This window comes from Nannospalax galili, unplaced genomic scaffold (genome assembly GCF_000622305.1).
Source record: "Nannospalax galili isolate Female #2095 unplaced genomic scaffold, S.galili_v1.0 scaffold1074, whole genome shotgun sequence".
Classification (NCBI taxonomy): domain Eukaryota; kingdom Metazoa; phylum Chordata; class Mammalia; order Rodentia; family Spalacidae; genus Nannospalax; species Nannospalax galili.
The window spans coordinates 43,361-56,122 of record NW_008334084.1 but is presented as its reverse complement, the minus strand read 5'-3'; the positions used below and the strand labels follow the sequence as shown (position 1 = coordinate 56,122).

Here is a 12,762-nt window from a genome sequence, read left to right as displayed (position 1 = left end):
AATGCAAATTAAAACCACTTTAAGATTTCACCTTACCCCAGTCAGACTGGCTAAGATCAAGAAAACAAATGATACTAAATGTTGGAGGTGATGTGGGGAAAGGGGAACACTCATCCACTGCTGGTGCGGGTGCAAACTGGTTCAGGCCCTATGGAAAGCAGTGTGGAGAACTCTTAAAAAACTACAAATGAACCTATCATTTGACCCAGTTATATCATCCTTGGCATATACCCAAAGAACTCATCCTATTGCAGAGATACTGGTACATCCATGTTTGTTGCTTCTCTTTTCACAATAGCTAAGAGATGGAAGCAACCAAGTGTCCCTCAACTGATGAGTGGTTAACAAAATGTGGTATATTTATAAAATGGAGTAAAGAAAGATGTAATAATGAAATTTGGATGTAAATGGATGGATCTAAAAACTGTTATACTAAGTGAAGTAACACAGACTCAGAAAAATGAACAATGTATGTTCTCCCTCATATGTGGATCTTAGCACCAAATCCTTTTAAATTCCAGGTCCTTTTAATAAGATGATGCTATACAGCAGTCCCTTCTGCACAAAATAACTACCATCATCACAATTTCAGCTGAGCCTGATCGCTAAACATCATCACAATTAGGCCTGTTGCCGGTTGTGCTCATTCATTAAAGGAGGGCCACGCAGGGTCACTGGACTTCATCGCATTATCCAGCCACTCTTCCCAGCCAACTGAATGTAATTTGACCCTAATCACACATGGCCTCCTGGATTTGGGGAGGGCTAAAGTATACAGTCTGGGGAAGGCTAGGAAGAGAAGACATGACCCATGCTGGGTAAAAGCTTTCCAGTGTGCATACCCTCAGGTCATACATATATCTCAGCAACCCCTCAGTTATCTCGGTAAGTAAGCTCAATAAATTCATTGGTTCCCCAATAAAACTTTAAACAAACATTGACTTGACACTAGAACCTTAAAAGGGAATAAGCATTGCTTAGCATCCCCAGGAAAAGAAGTCTCGCAACAGATGGAAAATTTGTTAATGTTATTATGTCTCATAATTATTTTTTAAAAAAGAAAATGAGAATGTAAAAGATGTTAAAAGGATATGGCAATGAAGACATTTTCCAAAATAGACAGAAAAATTGGCTAAAAGTCAAAATGTCCTTGGGCCTGTTAGCAACACACTCTGGTTCCAAAGGCCAAAAATGTCAAAATGTCAAAAGTATTTGGGAGCTTGTATATAATCTTTAAAATATTTTAGGTTTACCTCTTCAGAGGGGGGAATGTTGGAGGGGAGGGAGTGAGCATGGATTTGATCAAAACACCTTATATGCATGTATGAAATTCTCAATAAAGTTTTGCAAAAGTTAAAAAAAATCAGTACAAAATTTTTTTTAATTTATTTAAAAAGTGCCTGAGGAAACACATCTGAGGTCCTCCACATGCACACACACACACACACGTTTATCTTTATCACATGGAACTCTAATCTCTATTTTCACCTAGGACAAAAATAGTTGGCCCAAAGGTACTAACTTTATTTTATGCCTCGTTAAATAAATCGTTACTTACACTTTCAAAAAATGTTCCATGTTATGAAAAAATATTCTTATCCTCCACCTGATAAACTATTCTAAAATCTTGAGGGATAAAAATGATGAGATGGGCCAGTCTCCCTGAACTAATGACAGTCATTGGGGGCACATAAACAAAGAAGCATAGTTATGGAGGCATACTCCATCCCTTGAGGAAGACAATGACAGTTCTCTAGCCAGTAAATTCTTAAGGGTTTAAAATGTCCTAGGGAGGTAGTACCTGAGAAGCTGCCTACAGCAGGGATTGGTATTGGGACAGAGCATTTTTGGATGATGGAAGACCTGATATCATGACTTAGGAGCATGAATAAGGACAGGGCCAAGAGATGACATGTAATACTTAAAGGCACTCGTGCAAAGTGGGTGGGGTTGAGACTGGGAAGGCAGAGAGGTACACATAAGCAGATATAAGACACCAGAATAAGGAGTTTGGTCAGTATCCAGGGCAAATGGGAAATAATTTCTAAAAAGGAGAGAGGTCAGGAGTAGATGTACAGTTGGAAAAGTCACGCTTCACTGGAACTTACCACAGTATCAATTAACTTCTCTGTTTTCCTCTAGAGTCCAAGCGTCATGAAGGTCCAGACTCTCTGTAATATTTGTACTAATGGAGCCATCATTGCAATCCTGACATAACATGTGGAGGACGTGTCCCTTCCCAAGGTACATCACCTCACAGCTGGTCTACCTCTTTGTCTGCCACCATGCTCTCTTTTGACACTTTCTGAGCCACAGCTTCTAGAAGCACCACCCTGCCTTGTCCAGTACATTCCCTACATGCTCACCTTGGACATCTGGGTAGAGGGCCATGTAGAGCAGAGCCCAGCGCAGTGTCGTTGATGTTGTCTCTGTTCCAGCAAAGAAGAGGTCCAGTGTGCTGCAGATGAAGTTTTCTTCATTGAAGCTTATAGTAGTCTTGTCTGAGTACTGGAAAAGACAGTGAGTGACAGGAACTGAGCTGCTCTACTGTTCTTTCTCTGCCAAGATGCACCTAAATCCCCTGGAAATGTGAGCCAAAATAAATCTTCTGTCTCTTAATTTGTTTCTTCCAAGTAGTTTCACATGATCCAGAAATAACAAATACATCCATCTGGTTGCCTTCCAGCCTCTTGTATCGTGGGGCAAAGGAAGTCAAACATTCCCTCCATACCTTAAGCTCTAGAATTCAGCTCAACTTTGCTTGTGTCCTGCAGTGGGGCTTGAGATGGAGTGGGTAGCTGGCCTTGGACTAATCTGTACAAAAGTAGAACTCAAGTTTAATTGCTACTTTCACTTCATATATAGCCCATTGACACGTGGGAAAATGGCAATGGGTGGGTGGACATAAAAAGACAGTATCTGGCATTATCAGGTCCTCATGCCCAAGGGCAGAGAACTCTTTGTTTCTAGTGACCACGGTAGTCCTGAGTCAATGTTATCATCTACTTCAAAATACTACTCCTGTTTTTTACTCCCATGAGGTGTATTAAGCAATGATCTACAAAGATGTCCATATTTATCTTTGGAACCTGTGGAAGTCATTTGATATCGTAAAAAGACTGTAGATGTGATTAATTAGAGAGGGGGAGATTATCCTGAATTATCCTTAAATTGGGGCTACAGGGTCAGAACCAGAGAGATGAGAAGTAAAGATAGAAGCCAGGGATATAAGAAGAGAGGGGTGCTACAGTCTTGGTACCGAAGACAGAAGAATGAGCCACAGTAAAGGACATCAGTGTCTTTGAGAGTCTGTGAGAATCATGGTAATATTTTTACAGTCCCCAAAAGAAGTTCCTATGGCCAATAAGAATACAAGGATCACCCTGAAATATGAGAGAAAAAAATTGTGCTGTATTAAACCCCCTAGCATCATGGTAGCCTGTTGAAGGATCAACTGGAAAGAAACCACTACATCTTCTGAAAAGGAAGACACAGGTGGCACCTTCCCACCTTTGTCATTTCCTTGAGGAGCGCGTCAATGAAGTCCCTCGGCTCATCAGGTTTCCAGTCTCTTTGGTGGTTTTTGATCATATCAGAAAAAAAAAAAAACCTTTTCAGTTTTTCCCAGTCTCTGAAAACTATTTTGTATGGTCCAGGAAGATACTTCATTATCCATGGAAAAATAGTGTAGAGCTAATTGTTAAAAATAAGACACCCATGAAGACCTCATGGTGCCACTTTCCCACATTTCAATACAGTCCTGTCTTTCTGTTTCTTACTGTTAAATTGTGGGGCCATCTTAATCCCCGTTTCCTTTCCAGGCATTTCAGCTCTTCCATGCAAGCTATACTGCACCTCAGACCACTTGTCATCAGCCCACTTCTTTTCCTTGATGGTACCCAGCTGCACCTCTACTACCTGGATGCTGTCATAGCATTCGATAATTTTCATGATTCCACTCTTAATGCAGGTCATTTTGCAAATAGTTTCTAGAAAGAACATTAACTAGTGTGATCACATAGTTTCACTTCTTGACTTTCTCTCAGTCTGCAAAGACTCTTCTCTCTACTCGCAGTCTGACGTTATGCTTTGCACCAGTAGGCCCTATAGAGATGGAATCTTCCAATCCTCGGTCTTTTCTATCTGTTTTTCTGCACAGTCTAGCCACACAGTGGCCTCTGTGATCATTTTGAGGGCCTTCCTGTTTCAGCAGTCTGACGTTATGCTTTGCACCAGTAGGCCCTATAGAGATGGAATCTTCTAATCCTCGGTCTTTTCTATCTGTTTTTCTGCACAGTCTAACCACAGTGGCCTCTGTGATCATTTTGAGGGCCTTCCTGTTTCTCACCTTTGTGGTTGATACTCCTTGTGATAGAAAACATGTCTGTGACACTGTGTAACCCCTACCCCCTCATGTCATGAAGGTACTGCTGAATGCCACCTCCTTGGAGCTATGTTAGGAAACATATCTAGTCGTACTTTGAATTTTTGATGCCTTTAATATATCATGGAGAGGTGTTTTTTTATTTCCTCAGATCTTGTTTATTTTTATTTTTCTCAGATCTTGTAGAATCAGGTTCTCTGCTTTTACCTTATTGGTCCTGAGGATGAAACTCAGGTCGTCAGTCCTGGTCACATGGTAGTTCTAGTTTCAATTATGTGAGAAACCTACCTACTGTCTTCCACAGTGCGTGAACAATTTTAAAATCCCACCAAGAATAAATAAGGTTCTTTTCCCCCTATATCCTCAACAGCTTTTGTTGTCGTTTGTTTTCCTGAAAGCAGCCCCTCTGACTGAGGTGAGAGAGCATCTCAAAGCAGCTTTAATTTGCATTTATTGACTGATAGGATGATTTGGAGGAGGTGTTTAATTTTACAGTTCTTTATGTATCCTGGCTATTAAGTCCTGTCTCATATACCTTTAACAAAGACCGTTTGTCCATTCTGTAGACTGTCTATTCACTCTGGTGACTGTTTCATTGCTGCACAAGAGTTTTGTAATTTTCAATAATCTAATTTTTCAGTTCCTAGGATTATTTCCTGTGTTACTGGAGTCCTGTTCAGAAAAACCTTGCCTCCTGCCTTGAAGTGTTTTGTCTGTGCTTTCTTCTAGCTATTTCAAAGTTTCATAACTTACACTAAGTTCTTTGAACCAATTTCATCTGATCTTTGTGCAAGGTGCGATATATGGCTCAGGTTTCATTCTTGTACACGTTGGAGATTTAGTTTCCCCAGCACCGTTTATTAAAGAGATTGTCTTTCACAAATGCGCATTTTTGAAAGCTTTGTCAAAAATTAGGTGGTTATGAATATGTAAGTTTATTTTGAGTCTCTATTTTATTAACCTGACCAGTGGAGGCCAAAGGTGGCAAATCCCTTGGGAACTGGAGTCATACATGGTTGTGAGCCACCAGATGTGGGTGCTGAAAATCAAACCAGGATTCTCTACAAGAGCTGACATGTACCAAGGATTCTGTCAGTTCCTGAGATGTCAGATTGAAGACTAGGCTTTAAATTCAGTAATGTGTTTAATGACCTCCTTTGTGTATCTAGCGGCAGCACTTGTACGACAAGGACATGGAGGTTCATTGTTAAATCTTCAATGCCTCGCAAAGTTCAGGACCCAAGACAAGTGCTCAGGCCTTTAGTAAGTATTTGTTTAATGAATTAATGCACCATAACACCCTGCACATACCCCAGGAAGTGCCCACCTTTCTCCTCTCCTCTGGCCTCCACAAGGTAGTGGGCCTCCTCCTAAATGCACTGCTCTAAGCTCTTCCTTCCTAATCCAAAGTTCCTCAGTGTCATCAGGGTGAACCCTCTTTGCTCCTTCCATGTCTGTCCATTAGAAAAAACCAATCCTGGAAAAAAGAGAGTCAGTGGTATGGCACTGTGATTCTAGTATACAACACTTGACAAACTATAGAATTATGGGGAAAAGGGTCAATAAGGGACCTGACACCAGTGTACAGAAACAAGTCCAAAGCAAGGAATATAGTGGCTCAGTTTTTCTGGTAGCTTATAATATTATACACTTAAGTATTTCTTATGTATTATATCATTTAGTACTCTCAGAAAGTCTATAGGCTTATTACTAACCAGGTTTAGGCCCATTCCACTTGATGGAAAAACTGAGACACAAGAAGTAAATTTTGAAAAGAAATATAGGTAGTAGTTAACCAAATGTTGATATTTGAGTCTCCCTGGTTTCTAAAGTCACACTTTGAATAGTAGCATGCCCGTTGACAGAATTCATAACTTTATTCCTGAAACTCCCAATAGAAACACACGCCACAAATATCCTTATCACCTCTCAGTCTTCCTCTTTCCATTATCCACCTCTGTGAATGTCACCCCTATGGGACTCCCCTCAGCACCCCATTCTGTTTGTGTCTACCTCACCATGTCAAGTTTGCTTCCCTCTTGAATGACTTTGGTCCATGTGGCACCAATGCCACCATCTTCATCTAACCTATCGTCATCTCTTGCCATCTTGAGTGTTCAATTTTCCACATTTTCTGACCTAAAATGATGTTTCCTGCTACCTTTCTGCTATTCTTTTCATGGTTTCCTAAATGAGCCTTAAACTATGTAGTGTAAGAACTTCTCAACACCATTCAAGAGCTTTCCATGATGTTAGGATGAAAACCAAGAGCTGGGATGTTTATGGCTGACCCACCAGCTTTGTGTCCATGTTTTTATGTCCTTTAATTATCATTCTTGCCATATGGGATGGCTTTCAGCTCCTAGAGGCCCCTGCTTTTCTTGTCCTTTCAAAAATTTTCTATTAACAATAACAGTTTGTTCATGTTATCAAATGCATACCATTAACTTACAGAGACTTTTATTGAATTCCAAGACAACTTAGGTATCTTGGATAAATTCCTTCTGCCCTTACCATGGCAGTACTTTATGATTTTAATTAGTGTAGCTAATTGATTTAAGTCTTTCTCGTTCCATAGTATGTGTTATGTAAGAACAACGATTTTGATGTATTCCACCCAGTGGTATTCACTTATGCCTAGGACTGTGTTTCTCATAGCAATATCGCAGCAAATAGATATAGTATTAATTGATGACTTATTAGAAGAGCAATTAGAAAATGTAAAATGATGTTTTCTTAGACTGGCAGATTTTGAGTTCTATTTTCAATTTTCAAACATTAACTGCTTAAGGATAATATCAAATATTCATGCTAATCTATTCTAATGTTAGCCAGAGGGTTAGTGATCTCTATGTGGCATGGCTTTAATGACCTACTATAAGGTACTACAAGGTCAAAGAGAGAGCAGCAGGAGGAGACTCACACCTGTTTTCCTCTGGCAGGGGCTTGGAATTGGGAAATGGAGTGAGAGTACAGTGTCTCTAGCCATGGTCTCATGCTGTGCTTGCCTCCTTACCAAGGCATCTAGAGTTAGTTTCGAAGAACAGGTGGTTTCTTCCAAACTTTTATTATGGACAACACTGTACGTCCCGTGATGGGTGCTTTCATTCTGGACATATGGCCTCCAGCTTCCTTTAAAGATGACATTTCACAGTGGAATTGGCATATAAGAGTGTTGGATAATTAAAGCCACAGAGGTACCTTTAACACATCATAAATACAGAAATTCACATCTTATGTTGCTCAAGAAACCTACCATTTTTATTAAAGATATGTTCTCAGATAAGGGTGACTGGGCGGCTCAAAAGCTTTTCCTCCAAGTGAGTGAAGACTTCTTTGATTAAGGTCAGTCCACTTATAACCACTGTAGACATGCTACCAATATCCAGGCTAATAATGTTCCCATATTTCTTCACATACTGAAAAAAATATGTCAATAGCCACAGTTGAATGTGTACATCTTTGTGTGTAGCTAATGGGAATCACTGAGAAGTTTGTATGATCACGGGAGTAGAAAGAGGCACCTTGGTCTCTGTAAATGTTCCTCAAAGTCTTTTTTCTTCCTCTGCACTAAACTCAAATTCATTTCAAAAATAGAATTTACTCTATAAAAATGATTGATGAGTCATTATGAATCCAGGGTATATCTACTGTGTATCACTAGAGGAAGCCATAAGGACATAATTTTCAACAAACAAGAAAGGTCTGTGATGAGAATCATCCTAAAGTCTAGTGAACTCAGAGATAATGACACATCTGATCTCTCAAAAACTAAGGAGATTCTGTACATGTTTGGTGTAGCTTATATTGACTTCTTAGTAAATTACAATGTCATGTCTGTTTATCCACTGGATAATACCACCTACTCAACATTCCTAGACATGAAGTGAGACCTACAGTGAGGAGAGTCCATGCATTTGTGTAAGTGTGAGGTACCTGAATGTGATGGGAATGCTTTTGAATTTACCTCTTCTCTAGTAATCTCCAATTTATTTTAAGACGGAGATTTCATAAAACTCTCATTTCTGTATTTAGTCAATATGGGTAGTGAAGGCAGGGAATAGTACACATCTGGCTTGTTTAAAGCTTAAATATGTCTCTAAAAATTTGCTGTCATGAACATGGAATTCTTAGTAAATCAAAATATCTCTTTAGGCCAAGGAGAGTATCATGTCCCTAAGCCCCACTAGGTAGTGGAAGTGGAGTCAAGTCTGGGAGTAGAGAAATCACTGTAGCTCTAAAGTGATATAGGTTCTATGGTTGACTAGCTGTAGGCTCTTGGGGAAGTTGCTCTATATTTTGAGTGTTCAGCCCTCAGCTACGAAAGAGAAAAATTATTGTTCCCTCCAAGGGTATATGAAGAGGAATGAGAGCCGCGATGTGAGAATCCCTTTTTCTTCTGGTTCCAGACACCAAGCCACCCACCCACTCACTACATTTCTGATAAATGAATGAGCTCTGTTTGCAAAGGGTAGGGGATACAGATGCAGCGAACAAGGATAAGAACACACTGATCACAGACAGCCACACTCACTGAGTAGATGTATCTCTCATTTCACCTCATCAGCTTCATAACCATCCTGCTGTAATTAGGTTATTCTTCATCCATCCGAAAAGACAAGCAGGTTGCAGGTGAAACAATGTAGATAAGCAAAGTATTGCCTACTGGAGGGACTCTGCCAGGTGTTATGGAAAATATGAAGACAAAGACATGACTTTGAAATGCCCGTAGATCCTTGGGGTTCAGTTGGAGAGTGAAGAGCAGGTGGGAGGCTGAGGGAGAAAGAGTTTGGGAGAGGAAGAAGGAGGCAGAGAAAATGGAAAAGAGTGTCCGTGACATGCAGAGTGTGCAAGTTTGTGTAAATGAAGGTTGAATGACTGTGTGATCGGTATCATATTCTTTCCACCTGTGTGTTTGAGTCGGCCCTGTATGGACCCTATTTCTGCCTTTCATATGACTAGGTCATGTCTGCCCAGCAATGGTATCAAATTCAAGAATGGCTCAGTTCCTCCAAGTATCTTCAGTCTTCTGCCTCATCTCTATCTTAATGAACTCACACCCCATCACATGGATCATAGACACCTGGAATTATGTGATCCTTGTCAGACAGATGTAACGATGTGGTCTCATCACCAGTCTTCTGCCTCATCTCTATCTTAATGAACTCACACCCCATCACATGGATCACAGACACCTGGAATTATGTGATCCTTGTCAGACAGATGTAACAATGTGGTCTCATCACCGCGTCTTGAACTCACATTAAAAATAGAGCTTAGACTATACCGTCCTTTGCTTTTTGTCAAGTCTTTGCTAACCTCATTCATCTCTAACACAATCTGTTCTCTCTTGCACATAAGGGCAAAGCCAATAAGTATATATATTTTCTTTTAAGAGATGTCAACAATGGTGTGTACAAATCAATCAAATTTCTGATTTCATATCGATGCATGCCTAGAAGAGTTTTTTAGGTCTTTATGAGAAGGATTTCTTGGGGTTGGAGAGATGGCTCAGTGGTTAAGAGTACTGGCTGCTCTTATTGAGGACCTGGGTTCAATTCCCAGCACCCACATGATGGCTAACAACCATCTATAATTCTAGTTCTAGGAGATCCAATGCCCTCTTCTGACCACCATGGGCATGACCATCTATCTTCTGACCACCATCTATGCATGACATAGATGATTACATACATGCAGGCAATACAATCATTCACATAAAATTAAAAAATAATAATATTTTAAAGAAAGTTTTCTTGATTAATTTATAATATTCACCAAAAATGTCCTGGGAACAGCTGAAAATCTGGTTTAGGTTAAGTGACTCCTAACTGACAATGTACGCCACCTAGATTCTGTGCTTGTACTTGGGGGGGATTCAGAACTTTAAATCTACTGAATGAAGTGTGTGTCTTTTTTATGTTTTTTAAAATATAAATCAATGGACTTCTATTCATTAACAGCTACCCAAAAATTAAATTAAAGAAATCATTCCATTTATGTAATCATCAGTAAGTATAAAATTCTTGGCAATAATGTTAACAAAATATAACCTGAATATTGAAAACTATAAAATGTTGAAAAGAGAAATTATAGATTTACTAAATAAAGAAACATTCCATGTTTAGGTATTGGAGTATTGTCAAGGTGGCATTTTTTCCCAAACTGATTTATATTTTCTATTTTTTCTTCTTTTTTTTTTTGGTCTTTTTGAGATAGGGTCTCTCTGTAGCCCCAGCTGGCCTGGAACTCACAGAGATCTGACTGCCTCTGCTTCCCAAATGCTGGGATTAAAGGTGTGTGCCACCATGGTCAGCTTCTTCTTTCCATCTTTACTGGGTCTCTGCTTTTGTATATTTCTAGTTTAACAGATTTGGATCAATAAGTTTTATTTTGTTATCAACCAAGTGAAAATAGGCAGGTCAACTGACCTCCTCTTGTTGAGGACCTGGGTTCAATTCCCAGCACCCACATGGTGGCTGCTGGAGCTCTAGGCTTAAAATTCTCAAATGTACCAGATCTGTCTGACAATTTCCTTATGTGGATTAAATGACCCAGAGAATGTCAGGGAGTATGTCATCAGGCAGGTTATATTTTCCCTGCACATCACCAAATAAGTCATTTAAGAAACCAAAATAAAAATCAAATAGGTTAAAGAAGAGATGACCCAAAGGCTAAACAGGTATAAATTGGAAATAATAGGAAACAAAACCAGTGTATTGAAATAAAAGATTTTATAAAATTTAACAAAAGCAACAGGTGACAAGAAATTTAATAGTAGGAGCGAAATCCCAAATGGAGTATGAGAAAGCCAGGTGCACTGAGTAAACGTTTAGAATAAAGAGAAATTAGAAGCCAAGGTAGTGAGTGAAAGCACTGAAACTTGAAAACCAACAATGCAAACTTGAAAGAGCTTTCACTGAAATCTAAGTTCTTAAACTTAAGAAGTAACAAAAGAGAGACACCCAGAGAGAAAAAGAATAAGTGTATCAATCAACTGTCCCACCAACAGTAGATGAGAAGGTCTATCAGTCAGAATTCTTACAGTACTATGAAGTCTGCCATGTGTTTTGTGTGTGTGTGTGTGTGTGTTCTTAGTGAGCTCAAGAAATACATACTTTAATACATAATTCTCTGTTGCCTTAAGGTTTATAAAGTTTATAAAGTTTCCATGTCTCACTTTCAAAATATATGAAGTTTGGAATGTTAATAGTTCCCATCTTTGGGTTTATTGTCATAAATAGCCATAATAAGAGAACAAATAATGTTATGAATGCCATTTCATTTTTATATTAGAAGGTAATAGGAGCAATAATGGGATTGAGTGGCAGAGCCCAGAAAGTTGGCAGATGAGCTCATCAAGCAACCAGTTTACATGCTTGGCATGAAAAAATAAAAGTCTTCCTTGGACTTTGCTGATAAAAAAATATTTTGAAGAGAGGGGATGGTAAAAGACAAAGAAAAATAAAGAGAAGAAAGAGCAACCCACAGCATGTACTAGGCAGATTGGTGGTGTCTTGAAATTTATTGACTAATCTTATAACCATCCTATAAAACACCCTCAGTTTTGAGAAAAACAGGTCCATCGTTTTCGTACATATTTAGCAGACATAAATTTTGGGCTCTTCCAAAACATTCTCCAGACCTCACCCTGGGATGAAGATGGTTCCTTCTGTTCCTCTGAGTGATGAAGCGGACTACTGTCTGGCCACATGACTTACTGCGGTCACCACCAGCGGTGGCCGCTCCTTCGTTCTCACGGGCATCGAGGCCGCTCCTCCGCTTGCCCTGGGCTGAGGCCGCTCTTCTGCTCTCCTGGGCCACTCTTCTGCTTGCCCAGTGCTGTCTTCTGTCATTGCCACTTCTACCCGGTCCCAGACCCCAGGGCTGGTGAGGAGACTGTGTCAGCAGACCTGCATTCAGACACAGGAGACCAGGTTCAGTGACACAGGTCTGCTTTAGTGCAGGAAGGCACAAGCTTATATAGGGATAGTGGTCCAATCACAGCACAGCATGTAGGATACCTTATTAGCATAACAGGTTTAGCGACCTATCACAGTACAGCAAGTAGGATACCTTATTAGCATAACAGGTTTAGCGACCTGTCACAGTACAGCAAGTAGGATACCTTATTAGCATAACAGTCTCAGGATCCTATTAGCATAACAGACTTTATGTCCTATCACAGAATAGCAGGTACAATGCCTCATTAGCATACTGGATTTCAGATTACAGAGCCTGGATTCCTGGAAACCATATTACCCTGACTGTTGAAATATCTAAGTGTTACAATTTTGGATTCCAAGGGTGGTGATTAGGGAGTGGCAAGCTCTAGGCATCAGTCTCATGATCTGCCAATGGGAGCAAATGTCACAAGG

General features: G+C 39.8%; 1 pseudogene; it reads right to left on the bottom strand.

Annotated features, from left to right (window-relative positions):
* The window catches only part of LOC103730882, a 38,554-nt pseudogene that overhangs the window by 14,907 nt on the left and 10,885 nt on the right, over positions 1-12,762 (bottom strand).